The sequence below is a fragment of the Ziziphus jujuba genome, chromosome 1, assembly GCF_031755915.1.
Source record: "Ziziphus jujuba cultivar Dongzao chromosome 1, ASM3175591v1".
In the NCBI taxonomy this organism is placed as follows: Eukaryota; Viridiplantae; Streptophyta; class Magnoliopsida; order Rosales; family Rhamnaceae; genus Ziziphus; species Ziziphus jujuba.
In genome coordinates, this window is record NC_083379.1 from 15,841,031 (window position 1) to 15,856,932 (window position 15,902).

The window sequence follows — 15,902 nt, forward strand, 5'->3', positions numbered from 1 at the left end:
TATGATCTCCATAGAGAAAATTAATGGAGTTTCATTAGAAATTGAGATTTTGACTCTTTTGGTTTCGGTCATGGAAGCAAACTAGAGTGCTCTGGTCTGCATGTGAAGAAGTAAATGATGAGCACGCCGTCTACTTCTTCCTCTTTGAGAACTAAGGAAAAAAAGTTTGCTCATCTGCTTCTTTCTCTTTGAGAACTTAAACAAGATTTCAAAAAATGTTGAACCAAAAAAAAAAAAAAAAAGGTACCGTCAGAATCAGAAAACTGTCGATAACCAATGGAAGTCCGACGACCGCCCAAAGTTGACCTACTGGTTTCTCCAACGCAGGTTGTCGGTGTTTTCCCAATGCCGGCTTGCTGGCTTGAGAGGATTAGGAAGAAGACTTTGAATTTCACAACCAAAATGAAAAAAACTAAATAAATAGATAAATAAATAAAGGTATTTTGGTCGTTTAAATGTTAAAGGGATTGTGTAGAGGATTTTTTTTTTTTTTTTTTTTTTCATTGTAAAAGAACAAAGACCATTATAGTCACACTGCCAAAATTACTAAGTGCGTTACATTCTATATATACTAATATTAAAATTTATTTTTACTATCTAAGCTAATAAATTATAATTATTTTATCATTAAATAAATTAAAAATAAATCTAAATACACTACATCAATTTCTCAAAAACTTCATGCTTCATCTTCTTCCTCTAGTTTTGTAACCAACCCATTCTTTTGACAAGCTTTTGATTTCACACTGTTTCAAAGGGATCTCAAAACACGTTTAAAGCTAGCAGGAATATAATAGAAAGGTGATGAAAGAAATCAATATTTAGTTAGCTACAGATTTTTTTTACCAAAGAATCTGTAGCTAGCAGGAATATAATAGAAAGGTGATGAAAGAAATCAATATTTAGTTAGCTACAGATTTTTTTACCAAAAAATCCATGAAGAAGATGAGGAGGAGGAGGAAAAGATGAAGGGTTTGTTCTATTTTCTAAATGTGTATGAAATGGGTTTGAAAGATGAAAATAAAACGTGGTAAGTAAAATGTGTATTAATTCAACAATTATGTGATTAAAGATTGAACTCTTCCTATTTTTGCTTTCAGTACATTCCAAATAATGTTTGTTTTTAATAAATGATTGTAATTAAAAATATATATATTTATGACTTCAAATTAATTATTATTGAATAGGTTCTTCGTCTGGCGTAAATGAGTTCAAATTGAGGCAAACAAAGGTCACCATCAGCTTCACAAGGTCTGAATTAAGGGAAAGGACTAAGAACTCGGCTGTAAACAGTCGGAATCTGGCAATCTGACTAAGTGGCCATTGTCGATTTCCATGGCATTTTCAGGCGCATGGGTGGTCATTCCGACAAATAGAAAGCACTACAGCATTGTTGGCATGGCGAGCTGCTAGATGGTGGCGGCATGGTGAGTTGAACTTGCTAGAATCGGAGCAACTTTTCTAATGTGTGTGGGGGGGTCGGGACAGAGAGAGAGAGAGAGAGAGAGAGAGAGAGAGAGAGAGAGAGAGAGAGAGAAGGGCTATCAGGGGAAAAAAAAAAGGAAGAAAAAGAAAAAAAGCAAAAAAAAAAAAAAAAAACGAGAAAGGTAGAGAGAGAATTATACAATATATATATATATATCCTCATAGAAACCCATTTATGGGTTTTAATTAATCCAAATAAAAATAGTTTTTTGGTAAAATAATACAATACTCAAATATATGGGATCAAATTGGGTAATGATCAAAATGCCTTTAATATTGTTTTTACTATATCTTTTTAAATAGTAGCTCAGAATTGTACGTGCCACCAATCTATGAACTTATATTGACGAATACTACATAATGGTATGCTACTCAACACAAACCTGGACCATATAAGAAATCAACTTTGGGCCTACTTAGTCGATTTGGATTAAATTTTGTTCTAACCATAACTTTTCGATTGTAACTCCGAATCAGACGTACCGTAAATCTATGAACTCATATTGATAAGTACTTCACAACCATACAAATGTCAAATTTAGAAATCTTATAAATAAAATATCAACTTTGAACCAACACCTGTCAATTTCAATTAAAGTTGGTCAAAAAATCAAATTATGAGCGTTTTCTTAGGTCGGGTGTTAGTGGCTCTCTTGGATCATACATAAGACAAAATCATAAGAAATACAATCAAAGAAAAATTCTCCCAAAATAGCTTGAGAGCTTCCCCAGACCTTGGAACCCAAGCAAAAGACAAGGAATTAAACTTAGAAAACAAAATTACACATACAATTCAAATAGAACTTTGACATCCAATGCAAAGTAGAACTCATTGGATTATTTAGGCTTTGAATAACAACTTTGGCACCACTCTTATTGCAAATATTTGTCCAACCTTCCTTTGTAACGTCCAGTTCTGGAAAATGGCCTAAATTTTGAAACTTTGATTGTGTTTAACCAAATGGACTTTTCTATATAGTCAATGTTTTAGTTTGACCGATATACCATTGCATGGAGTACATCGGCACGAGTTCATAAACTGGTGGCATGTCAAATTTTGAGTTACGGTTGAAAAGTTATTGTTATAAGAAGTTTTAAACATTAATATTATACTAGTATCAAAATCAGTTCTAAATTTTTGTCTGCTAGTGATCTAAGATTCTATATAAGCATTGGAAAGTATGTCCAGCAGTGAACAAATTCTAAATACTCATTTTATCTCCCAAATATGAAAAACTTGTTACCAGACCCATAGGTTCGAATTGGGATGATCGAAATCCGTTTAACACTCAAATCGAGTAGTCTTTGTTTTGCCTGCTTCCAGCCACCATCAAGCCACACATGCTAATTAAGCTTGTAGTTCATCAACTGATGACCTTACCCCCCAAATTTTCGGTTGATCCATAATTGGATGCACCCAAATCAGGCTAGTGAAGCCTACAGCAGTGGATGGAACGGGTCGCTTGAGTTCGTGAGTTTTTCAAATGTTCTAGGCCAGCCTATACACTTTCCCTTTATTTTTGAACCTTTTGAATCCATTCCCATGCTCCATTTGCCAAGATTCCTCACGCTTTGAGAGATTTATCAATGAGGAGTTTGTCCTTGGTTTGCAACGAGTTTTCCAACCATTGGTGATACTTTTTGGACCTAGGTGAACACACCATAGTATTTCTTATTTCTTAGGCTTTTCGTTGATATAAAGTTTGCAAATTTTGAACGTCGTTTAATAATTTTTTCATTTTTAGGTTAATTAGGTAAATACAAGATAAATTTGGACTATGTTTGGACAAAAATTGATCAAACTGGACAAAATTGAAGTTGGATTAGTGTAATTAGATATTAATAGAATCCATTAAAAGGTTTAATTTTAAAAAATTGACCTTCGAGTGAAAAATCTCAATTTTTAGGTACCGAAATCCTAAGGATTCACAGTATAATAAGATCGATCTGTGTCCAATTTATATAATTTTATAGCTATATAAATTATTTTCAGACATTTGGCATGCACCAATGTAGTTGTTGGAGCCTGAAGAATATTTTATTATATTCCAGGCACCGTATTAAATCTAGAGTCAACCCTGCAGAGGAGCAGAAGTGAGATTCAATGGTATCTTTGAGTGGTTATGTTTTTAAATAGTTTTAGGTATACTAGTACAAAATATATGTTTTGAATATTTTATGTATATATCATTTGATTTTGATGTTTATTATACATATATGAATATCTGCTTTTATATATATGTGCTTTAATTTTATATGACTTTTGATAAAAGTTTAAATGGTTTCAAACTCTGATGAGTTCATAGTAAACTTGTGTATCAAAATATTTAAATATCTAGGTATTTGAATTGAGGTTTTAATCATTTTAGAAAATATTGATTTTGAAAAAGCAGATGAGAAATTATATATTTTTATACATATTTAGGTGTTTTATATTTTAATTGCTTAAAAATGATTTAAGGTGATATATAATTTAGTTTAGTATTTACGTTTTGGCATAAAATGATGATTTAGAATTTTTTATAATATTTAAATAAATAGTTGGATTTGAATATTAAATTATGCTTTATGGTATAGTAATGCTTGGCAAAATATGATCTTACAAAGATTATTTTATAGATATTATATTGTTATTTTTAATTGATGTACCATATAATACTAGTGTCTCTATTTAGTATTATATTATAGCGTGCAGATTTGCCATAATACCTGTAATATGTTAAAAGTCATGAAGTGGGCTCATCCCACATGTCTGTATTAGTATAACGTCTTTAGGATGCTAAGGGTCATTAGGTGGGTTTATCCATATATTTCTTTTCTTTTGTTATTTGGTGGTGTTTTTGAATGTCATGCACCACTTGGCATGCTAGGTATACTGTTCCAATTGTTTATATTTCTGAATACATTGTTGATTTTTCTGATATTTATGATTTTACTGCACGTTTATAATTAATTTGTAAAATTATGTTTATATTATTATATTCTCAATATTTATATTATAATTGATCTTGTTTTATAATATTTTAATAGATATTAATTCAAACTATTAAGTATCGGTTTTTTGATATTGACTTGGGATATAAGTTGGATTTTGTGAAATGATTTTTTTTTTTAAACGGGGAACCTTCTAAAAGAGTTGAATGAGAAGTCTTGAGAAAAAGAATTACAGTAATAAAATATTATTTTTCTATTATACAATACCACTCATTGAGATATCTTTATCTCACGTTTTATTTGTTTTTAAATTCATTCCCTTAGGTTTATGCAATTAGCTGACAGTCTATCTCACATATCATCTATTGTTCCATGTTTTCCACAATAGCGATAGTATTTATCTTTCTCTATTTATTTTTATTTTTGTAAACTTATTCGTATCAATTGTATTTCTAAATTTTACAAATATACTTAAAATGCTATGACCTAAATTGTGAATACGGTAGCTGCCCTATCATATATGTGTAGCTATGGCTCGTAGCATGACAGGTTATAGATGTGGATCATATTTGTGGATTTACATGTTGTTGTGACTATATTTTTATATATTGAGATATTATTTGATATTTGCATGTGTTTGTTTATCTGCAGTAAGGAAAGGTTCCATTGGTTATTCACTATGGATTTTCTAGTGGAACTTTATTGGGCGGAATAATCTTGGAGATCCTGGAAAAGTTCGAAGGATGGATCTTATCATCCTCCACAACAAGCAAGAGAGGCCTATAGATAGTGCATAACTTAGCCACTTCTAATATGTCAATAGATTCCTTGCAAGTATATGCTTTGGTCATCTTACCATGGTGGTCCCAAACAACAATACTAAAAAAAAAAGTAGTGGTTTTTCACAGTAGCACCAAAATTGCTCTTGCTAACTCCAAAGTCCAAACCAAAGATGGATAAGGCTCTAGGAACATAATCTAAGATTGTTGCACATCAGCCAAAAGGGTATGTAATTTGATGAAGCATTTTTATTACAACACCTTAAATATTTTTAGCCATTATTTAATAAGTAGTCTCCCATATTTTTTCTTTTTTCTTCTTTTGTTTTATATTCATCAAAAAACAATGCTAGAGTAATAAATGATGTAATAATATTTAATTAATTTATTTTTTTAATTTACTTATTCATTTGTAGGTTCACTTTTTCATATTTAAGTTATACGAATATATCAACTAATAATATTTTAATATTTATAATTTGATAAACATTTTGGTACCCGTAACATTACTGTTAAACAAAATAAGTTTCCATTTTTTTTATTTACATATGCATATATGTATATAAGTGAAATTTAACAATATTTTTGGATTGAAGAGAGGAAAGAAAAAGAAAAGTATAAGTTTAATGAGGAAAAAAAGGGAAAGAAAAAATATTTATTACTAATTGTTGTTTAGATGATTAGTAAATGGAAAGGAAATGGTATAAAAGATAATAAATATTTTTCGTACAATAATAATAAAGGTAATTTTGGAATATTAAAAAAATTCATTAAAATATTGGATGGTTGTATTAACACTACAAAATTTAATAATTACACTATGCTTTTAATTACTTTTAACATTTCAAAAATAACCTCAGTTAAAAGGATACAACTACCTTTAAGCACATAAATAGAATAAAAATAAATTACTACGTACACTATAATGGAATTTTAGGAAAAATAATAAACCCTAGGGTAAGACCTGCAATTTTTGTAGGTTTAAAAATGGAAAGAATTAAATATTTATTGTTTTATTTGAATCTTTATGGTAGGAACTACTTTAGAAGGACTTTTGTGTGAATTTGCATGTAGATATGTGAAAAGACAATTTAGTCCTCACCTATTTTACACATAGTAGAGGTGTAATGGTCTTTTATCTTCTTTCATTTACTTACTTGTATTTATTATTATGATTCTAGAAATTAGACCTCTTGAGATGGAAATGAGTGTACATAGAGTTAAGTTTGATAAGTAGTTTGATGACTCAATAGTCAAGTAAGCACTAAAAGTAGAGGTGGATCAAACCTATACAGATATATCGAATTCCCAATTTTCTCTAGAAGGCTACAAGTGAAATTTATCTATCAAATTATATATTCACTGAAAGCCCTAGAAGTCAACTTTTTAAAGAATTTTACAAATAAATTTTTAAATTTTTCTAGAGAAAGTTATGATAGTTTAAGTGACTATATGTTTAGACCAACAATGTCTACTCGATCTTAGAGTTGGTTTTGGTTTTGGTTTTGGAAAACCCATGGGTATATAGCCCTGTTTGATGGATAGGGTTGAGATTGAGATTGTAATAAAATTATCTCAATTCTATGTTTGATGTGGCCAGCTCACAAGATTAAAGATTCCTAGGCCAACCTAATAATCCCCTAATGTGGGATTAAAAAAAAGGAGGAAGAATAGTTTCTATAGGATTTCTAAGGGAAGATTAGTGAGCTAGAGAAATTAAGGTAAATTCTTATTCCTTATAATTGTTATTAAGGTTCTAGATTTTTTAATCTAGTTTAGAAACTAAGATTATTTTGATTTCATTTTTATTCTTTATTTTTCCTAGTTGGAAATCAAAATCAAGGAAGAGATTGTGTTAGGACTTCTCTTGAAGTTCATCATTGGAACTTTAGGAAGGTCTCGACTAGACGAAACCCCACTGGATATTCTATTCTAACAACATCTTTCCTACAATAAAGATCTTCCCAAAATTTTCCTACACATAAAATACATTCCTAAACATACCACTTTATTCCTTCCTTTTACTATAATTTCCATAAATTGCATCACTTTATAATGAAAACAGCATATAATAAACAATTAAATAAATTGATACAAATTCCCAAGTCCACAATTAATATAACAGCATCTTATGAGTATTTAGAAATATAAATATTATAAATAAAGAAGGAATGATAAAATAGTAACAAAGTAAAGAAATAAGAAAAATCTACATGATATAGGAAATGAAAGAACACAGTTGAATGGGTGTCACAGCTCATACAATCAGTTAGCTAGCTTCTTGAATCTAGGAGAACAGGTTTGGAAAACAAAAGAAAATTACTGAAATGCTAATCATCATAATGAGTGGTATTAACTTATACTAACATTAATTATAATAATCATAATAATAACAATAAAAAAGAATAAAAGAAACAATAATAATGACATAGTTTAAAATATCGAAACTTGTCGCATAATTTTCATTTTTCAAAAACATCGAAAGGAAATTTACATTCCAAGTGGAAACGAATATAATTTCCATAATATCCATTAAAATTTCTTATATTTTTCTATAATTTTCATGAAAATTTTCATCATAATATCTATATTAAACCCTTCATAATTTCTTTTAAAAATCTATAATTTTCACGGAAATTTACATGAAAATTTTATAGAAATTTTGGAAATATTTAGATTTTTTATTTTAAATTTTTTTATCAAATTTTTGTAAATATCATTGATGTTTAGTAAAATATTTTGCCAAATAAATATTATTGATTTTTCTTTTTTATATTTTATTTGTCTTCCAATAATTAAGCAAATAAAAATAAAAAAATTCACATTTAATAAACAATGTCCAAAATTACATTAGACAAGTATACCTATCATATTTTTAGAGAAAATTAGTACCACAAGTTACAAGTTTACCTACCTATTATTATTTTTTTATAATAGTAAATTTAATATTTGTATAAATATTATAAAGTAGATAAAAATTAGAACATAAACAAAAAATGAAATATAGGTAGGAAATATATTTTCTGTAAATCAAGGTTCAAAATTTCGATATCAATGATATTTGATACGTGTAAACTTAACTTTTAAATATTTGTATCGAGGGTATATTAATAATTATATTCAAAATTATCATGAAAATACATCTTTTAATAATTACTTATATTTCACATTTTAAAATGAGAATGAGAAAGATACAAACAATTCTCAACCATCCAGAAATTTTTTATAGTATTAAAATGATATTTATAAAATATAATATAAATGTAATAATTATTCTATATATCTTAATTAATAAATAATTTTATTAAATATCTATTGTTTTGTTTTTTTTTATTAATAATAGTATATTTTTAACTATTAACGCTTATTATAACTCGATTGATTAAGAAAAATATAATATCCATTCAATATTTTTGCAATTTTAATGGTCAATTTGATAATTAATTAATTAAATAAGCTAATTTTAAAGTTTCAATAATAATTTTTATTTTTTAAATAAATTTCTATCAATTTTCATCATTTTTTATGAATTTTTTTTTATATTCGATATTTCTATAGATATTTAAATATTTTGAACCTTCAATATTTTTATCGATATCAAAAATTTGAATTTTGAATAATGATATTGAATAATAAAGAATAAAGAATAAAAGTAGTCATTTAGAAAAAAAAAATTTCTCTCAAAACCCTCACTAGTCCACTCATTTTGAAAGTTTGTTTGTTTAAAAATATTTTGACAAAATCCATTATTTTTGTGTTCCCAATTATTTGAATATCATTATAATAAAATAAAATAAAATAAAATGAGGTAAGATATTACTTAAATAAATGTCCCAAAAATAATATTTAAATAAAATAAATGAATTATAAATGGGAATAATAAAATAATTTAGAACACTAAAAATAAATAAGTAAATAAATAGACAAATAAACCATAAATTAAATAAATTTAAAAAATATAAAATACACAAAATATCAGGCGTACACTTGACGCATCAATTATATAACGAGTGTTGCCAACTGGATGTAGCGTCCTAAGTATTACCTAACAAAAGGAAGGGAGAAAGATTACCTGCAATTGGACATCTTGGCATCTCAAAGACGCTGATATTTTGCCTTCCTACATCTAAAGGGAAGACGACTAACGCTCACATCACAAAATATGTGTCTATCCTCTTTCACTTTTTCTCTTATATGATAGTTAAATAATATCTTTGCACTTATCAATGATAATAATAATACGAAATACTAATTGTGCATCTATAAAATATAAATCTGAAAACAATCATAATAATGCGGAAACATCAATTCCAACATATCCATTCTATAAACCACAATAAAATTACCTAATAAATTATAAGTATTTCTCATAAAATATCATCCATAATAATTTATATAACCAGAGCATAAACAATTACTTTTGCAAATCAGAAATTAATTAATGATTAAATGGAATAGAAATCTTTAAATAAAATTTGTAAATAAATATATCAAGTTTGAAATAACTGTTAATCAAATAAAAGTAATTAGTATAAACACCATAAATAACTTGATGAAAATTCCATAATCATCCTAGATAAACATAATTATATAGATATACCTTTGCTAGAAATTTAAACAGATAAATACCCCAAAAGTACAATTTGAAATTATATCACTTGCCTAGAAATAGTAATTATTCCAATTCCTCCACCGAATCTATTCCACGATTTACACGGTACCTAAAAATACAATGCATATTAAAATATTAATTTTTTATCAAATATTTTACATACAACTCACCCAGGAAAAATACAAGAACTTTAGCCTAAATTTACATCCTATGTACCAAAACGGAGTTTGAAGCACAAGGATCACAATGGTGAACTTATATTTCGGAAACTTGGCCTGTGGTGGTTGAAAAGATTTGTCCTAAACTTGATTTTCTTATATCTCTAAGATAGCTTGAATTGAGCTAAAAGAAACTTGGATTTATGTTCAAGGGGGTCAAAAATGGTGAAAAAAGGTGGTCATTTGGCTAGAATCTCGCTAAAACCCATGAATGAAGCTATTGCAAGCTCATTGGAAAATTGTTTCGATCCTGGTTCATCGGCGACTCCTTTCTGTGGAATTTTGCAGTTTGGTCATACAATGGATGGGTAGCATAGTGGTATGGGTAATTAGAAAAAAAATGGTTAGAGGTGGGTTTTTCAAGTGAAAATCTCTCTCTCTCTCTCTCTTTCCTCCATCCACCCTTTTAAAATTACCAAATGGTCATTGTTTACACATGACCACCACCCAAATGCTGACATGTGGCTCGTGTTAGCAGATATTTTAAATTCCCCCCCCCCCCCCACCCTGTCCTTTTCATGTGCTCTTTATATAAATTACCCTGAAAAACTTATACCAGAAAACAAATAATAAACTTTAGAAAGCAATAACTTCCCAACCGTATCTCTGTTTTAAGCGTGCTACCAGTCTATAGGCTCGTATCAACTAGTACTACACAATGGTACATAAGTCAAAGCCATATCTTATATAAATAAAAAGTCAACTTCAATATCCACACCGATCAAATAGTCATAAAGTACAATTTTGGTACGGGGTATTATATTTTGATTTGTAAAGAACCAAGCTAATTTTCCTTATTATAGAGAATAGTTAGGATGTATTTTTATATGTATTTTAATCTAGTTTCCGTATATTGTTTTAATTTAGTGTCTTTGTGTTGTTTACTATGTGTTTAACTTATGCTTTAATATGAATAAAATGGATTTGTACTTGCTATAAGATGGTCTCTTTTTGTTGTATAAGATATTTATGTGATATGATTTCTTTTTGGAAAAGATTATAGAGTTTTATTGAAAAACAACTTGCTATCTCGTCCAAACACAACCTATTTTCGAACGAAATTGTTTTTTAAAACTGAATTTATCCTAAAAACTAAACTAGAAATTGTTTTCCAAAACTGATTTTATCCTAAGAACTAAACTCATCAATGAATATTTTATAATTTGAATCACTCCATAATGATTTTTCTAGATTTAGGTTTTTTTATTTTTTCAAATCTAATCCTTCTACGATGTCAAAAAATATGTACTAAGTTTGTAAATTTGATATTTTGATTTTGTTAACTTGTCTATTGATCTCCAAGTATATTATTGTTTTTACGAAATAGACTTAAAAACCTTTCTTTTAAGTTAAGAATCATTGATTATGGAATTGTAAAAAATTAATTATAATTTTTGAAACTTGATTGAATTACTGGAAAATATGAAAGACGTTGTTTTTACTTAAGTAACTTGTGTTAAATAATCTCTTTGATGTATTTATACTTCTAGTTTTGATATGATATTTTTGTTGCATAAATTAGACATTCTAAGGAAAATTTAAAATTTTATTTCATGTCATTTGGAATTATATTTGTTCCAAAATGGAATTTATAAGTTTGAATTTGTTTGCTGGAAATTTACAATGGTATAAGTAATCCAATTTTTTTTATTTTTTCTATAGGTCAAATAAACTTTAAAATTTCCAAAATTTGGCACATAAGTTACTTCATATCTCTATTCGTTCATGGTAAATTTTCAAAACTGGTCATCTAGATTCTAAGAGTAATTGGTCTTTTTTCACAGCATGTTCTCTATGGATACCTATTTTCAAATTTTGATTTATGCCTTGTAAAATTTAATTGTATGTTTTTGCGTTAATATAAGTCTGAAAGATTTTGTGCAGAACCTTTAATTTTTCTACTTTAATCATGTAAAGTTTTATTGAGCAATTTTAAGTTTTGCCTAATGATTTTTTTATTATTATCATTGTAACTATGGTATATGAAATTTACATGATTATGGGTGGAATGTTTTACTACAATAATAAGAATTTTATACATAACTTATTACATTATCTATTATTGTTAATTGTATGGGCATGATATGATGTTGCAATCTATTAATAAGATAAAATAAATTGAGCATAAGATACCAAATTCCAGTATCGTTGTTTAAGTTAGTTATGAATGGCAGTGATGCTTTACATCTAAGTATAAAAAGTCATGCATACTATATTATGATAAGAATAAGATATGATACATGGGCGTTTTACACCTTATGAAAAATCCAACTTTAAGTTTCATGTGCTCGATGATATAACATCTAATAAGTAATTATGTTATGATATATTGGATAAGTATATGCTATAATCAATATAGACGTTATATGTTTTATTATGTCTTATTGTATATATATTATGAATCCAGTCATAAGTCTACTATGCTATTTAAATAACATATACATTATAAGATAAGGATTATATTGTATGCATATATGTGCAAATGAATGGTAGACAATTGCATATTTATTTTTTATAGCTTGGAAAATTACTAAGTTTACTTGTAAACTCACTCTTTGTTTGTTATTTCTTTTATATAATAACGATGAGTAAACCTTATTTGTTCATTCTGATGAATCATCAAAGCATCTTAGCAACACTTAACACTACTAAATAATGATTTATTATTAAAGAATAAAGTTGCTCTTAAGTTGAATGCCTATTTAATTATCCTTAATTTCTAGTTAGGTTAAATAATTGGTTGCTTTTGTTTAAAATTATTAAAGACACTTGTTGGATTTAGTTAAGTTGGTTTTGAAAATATTGCTTTGCATTTAAGGTATGAGTCTTAAATAGCATTTTTAATTTAATACTAAAGGTTTTTAATTTCTGCATTTTTATGTATGAGTAAGAATGGTAGGGCTATGTGACACCTAGAAACAATAGAGTTTAGCAATTAAAGAGGAAAGAATATACAAAAATTATTGGCAAATTATTCCTTTCAATCCTAAAAATATAAGTATTTAGATTTTATAATTTATTTATTTCAATGTATTTTTTTAATCTTTTTCTTTCTTTTTTTTTCTTTTTTTTTTAATTTTTGTTTCTATCCCTTTTTTTCTTACAAGTTATTTGAATTTTCATCATTATACTTTGAAGTCGTTTAGTACAGTAGCTCAAATGCTATGAATAGGTACGAAATCTATATATAGAAGAAATTAATTGCTTCAACAATACATGTAATCATCTGGTATACATAACATGGATGATTTAAACACGTTCGGGTTCTGTTTACCGAACATATAAGTTCCATTCAACTTATTGAAAACAAATGACATGTGAAGTAGTCTTTCGGTATATAATATGGATTACTTGAATCCATTAGGGTTTTGTATATTGAATATATTTATTTCATATAGATTACAAAACCGGGATAATTTTAACCCATCCAAGTTCTGTATAATGGATATGTTGTTTCATCTAGATTATATAGTTTGAATGGAAACAAATGATATGTAAAGTAGTGTCTAATTTACATAACCTAAACAATTTTGAACCCGTTTGAGTTCTATATACCAGATGTATCCAATTTTGTCTAGATTATATAATTCGAACAAAACCAAATGATACACGAAACTGGTAACTGTAAAGACCGACTATAATGTTATTGGCTGATTGGCAAACCCTTAAATGGGGTAATCAACAAATTCCTCTGAAATCAATATGCGGATTAGGGCAACTGAAAGGTGTTTATTAAATTTAAAAGGACTTAATGGTAAAAATTTAGGGTAGTTCTATTTACAGTACAAATTTTGATACCAACATTACATTCTACATACATTAATTTTTATTTTAAGTTTTACTATTTACACCAATCATTTATACCTAATTTACTCTTAAATACAATTAAATACATATACAATATTTTATTACCTCTAATTCCCTTTTAATTTAAATTCATTCATTACACTACAATCCTAATTCCCAAATTCCAAAATTCCAAAATCCCCAAATCTCCTTCATCTCTAACAATTCTTATTGATATCTCTTTTTCTGTGCAATAGCCAATAACGTTTGAACCTATAATCATATTCACTCATTAGCTTGTTCCTTTGTTCAGCACCAATTATTTTTACTATTTACACTAATCATTTATACCTAAGTTACCCTTAAATATATTAAATACATATACCATATTTTACTACCTCCAATTCCCTTTTAAATTAAATTCATTCAATACACTATAGCCATAATTCCCAAATTCCTAAATCTCCTTCATCTTCAACAATTCCTATTGGTATTTCTTTTTATGTGTAATAGCCAATAACGTTTGAACGTATAATCATATTCACTCATCAGCTTGTTCCTTTGTTCATCACCAATCATTTTCCTTGCTTCTTTTGCTATCTTTTCCTTCTCTCTCCATTTTTTTTGCAAAAATAATAATAAATTAAAGTGGGAGAAAGTTGTTTGGCTAGGTTCTGTGTTCTTCATCTTCAAATATTCCTCTCAAAGTAGTTCATATACAAAATGTATTTCTTCCTTTTCCTTTTTTATTTTAGTCTATACATAAAACTTGAACTAATATGTTTCCATTTGAATTACACAATCCAGATATAACTGTGTAATCTTGTATATGTGACTTGGACGGATGCAATTTGTCTAGGTTATATATACCGTATGACTTCATTCCATTCGGATTAAATAATCTGGATGTGATTGTGTAACCCAGTATATGTAACCTGGAAAGATACAAATAATTTGAGTTATGTATGGTAGACAACTTTATTTATATTTGTGTATTTATCCGGATTGTAACCTAGATATGACTAAAGTAGTACGATATTCATAATTCAGATGTGTTCAATTCATTAAGGCTATATAAATCGAACAACTTTATAAGTCGTTCAAACAATATTTTCTCTAGTATATAGAATTCGAATATGATCAGATTGTTTTGAGATACATATACCGAACAACTTCAAAGTATATATGATGAAAACAATTGGTTAAAAGAACAAATAAAATGAAAATTAAACAAAAATTAAAAATCAGATTTAAAAACAAAATAATAATAATAATAATAATAAAGAAAGCTAAATACGTATAATTTTATGATTGAAATGAATGATTAACCAATTATTTTTGTTGATTTTTCTTCCTTGTCGCCAAGCTTAATTGTCTCCATTTTTAGATTTTTTTTTTCTTTCTAAAACTCTACTATAGTTTACATAGCAATTTTTTTTTTTTTTTTTAGTTTATGTACTAGGAAGTATTTGTGACTTTTTAACAAAGCATATTTTTTAAAATATTAAAAAGTAATTAAAAAATATAGTATGGGTATCAAAACTTGTTGTGTAAATAGAACCATCCAAAAATTATAATGTATCTATTTAATTTATTTAATAGTAAATTAGACATAAATATTGGGTGTATGCAATACAAATTGAATTAAGTGGGAGTGTATATAAAATATAGTATGAAAAAAATTTTAATATGAATAGAACCACTCTAAAATATTTTCTTTTCCGTCTCAATTTTTATGGAAAATAAAACAGATGAAAAACTAAAATAATTCATTTCCATTTCCTCTTTTTTGTTTGTTTGTTTATTTTTTGTTTTGTTTTTTGTTTTTTGTTTTTTTTGTTTTTTTTTTGTTTTTCCACCTCATTTTAACCATTCAACACAAAAAGAATTTAAACCATTTCATTCCTATTAACTCCTATTTCATCAATCCAAACATGGTGCAAATCCCACAATTATAATAAAAAAAAAATGATGATGTTAAATGAAATCACTCATATCCTTTTAATTAGAGTTATTATTAGAAAATGATATTTACAATTAAATTCACCTTAATTTATTAAACTAAGATCTTACTTTATTAAACTAAAA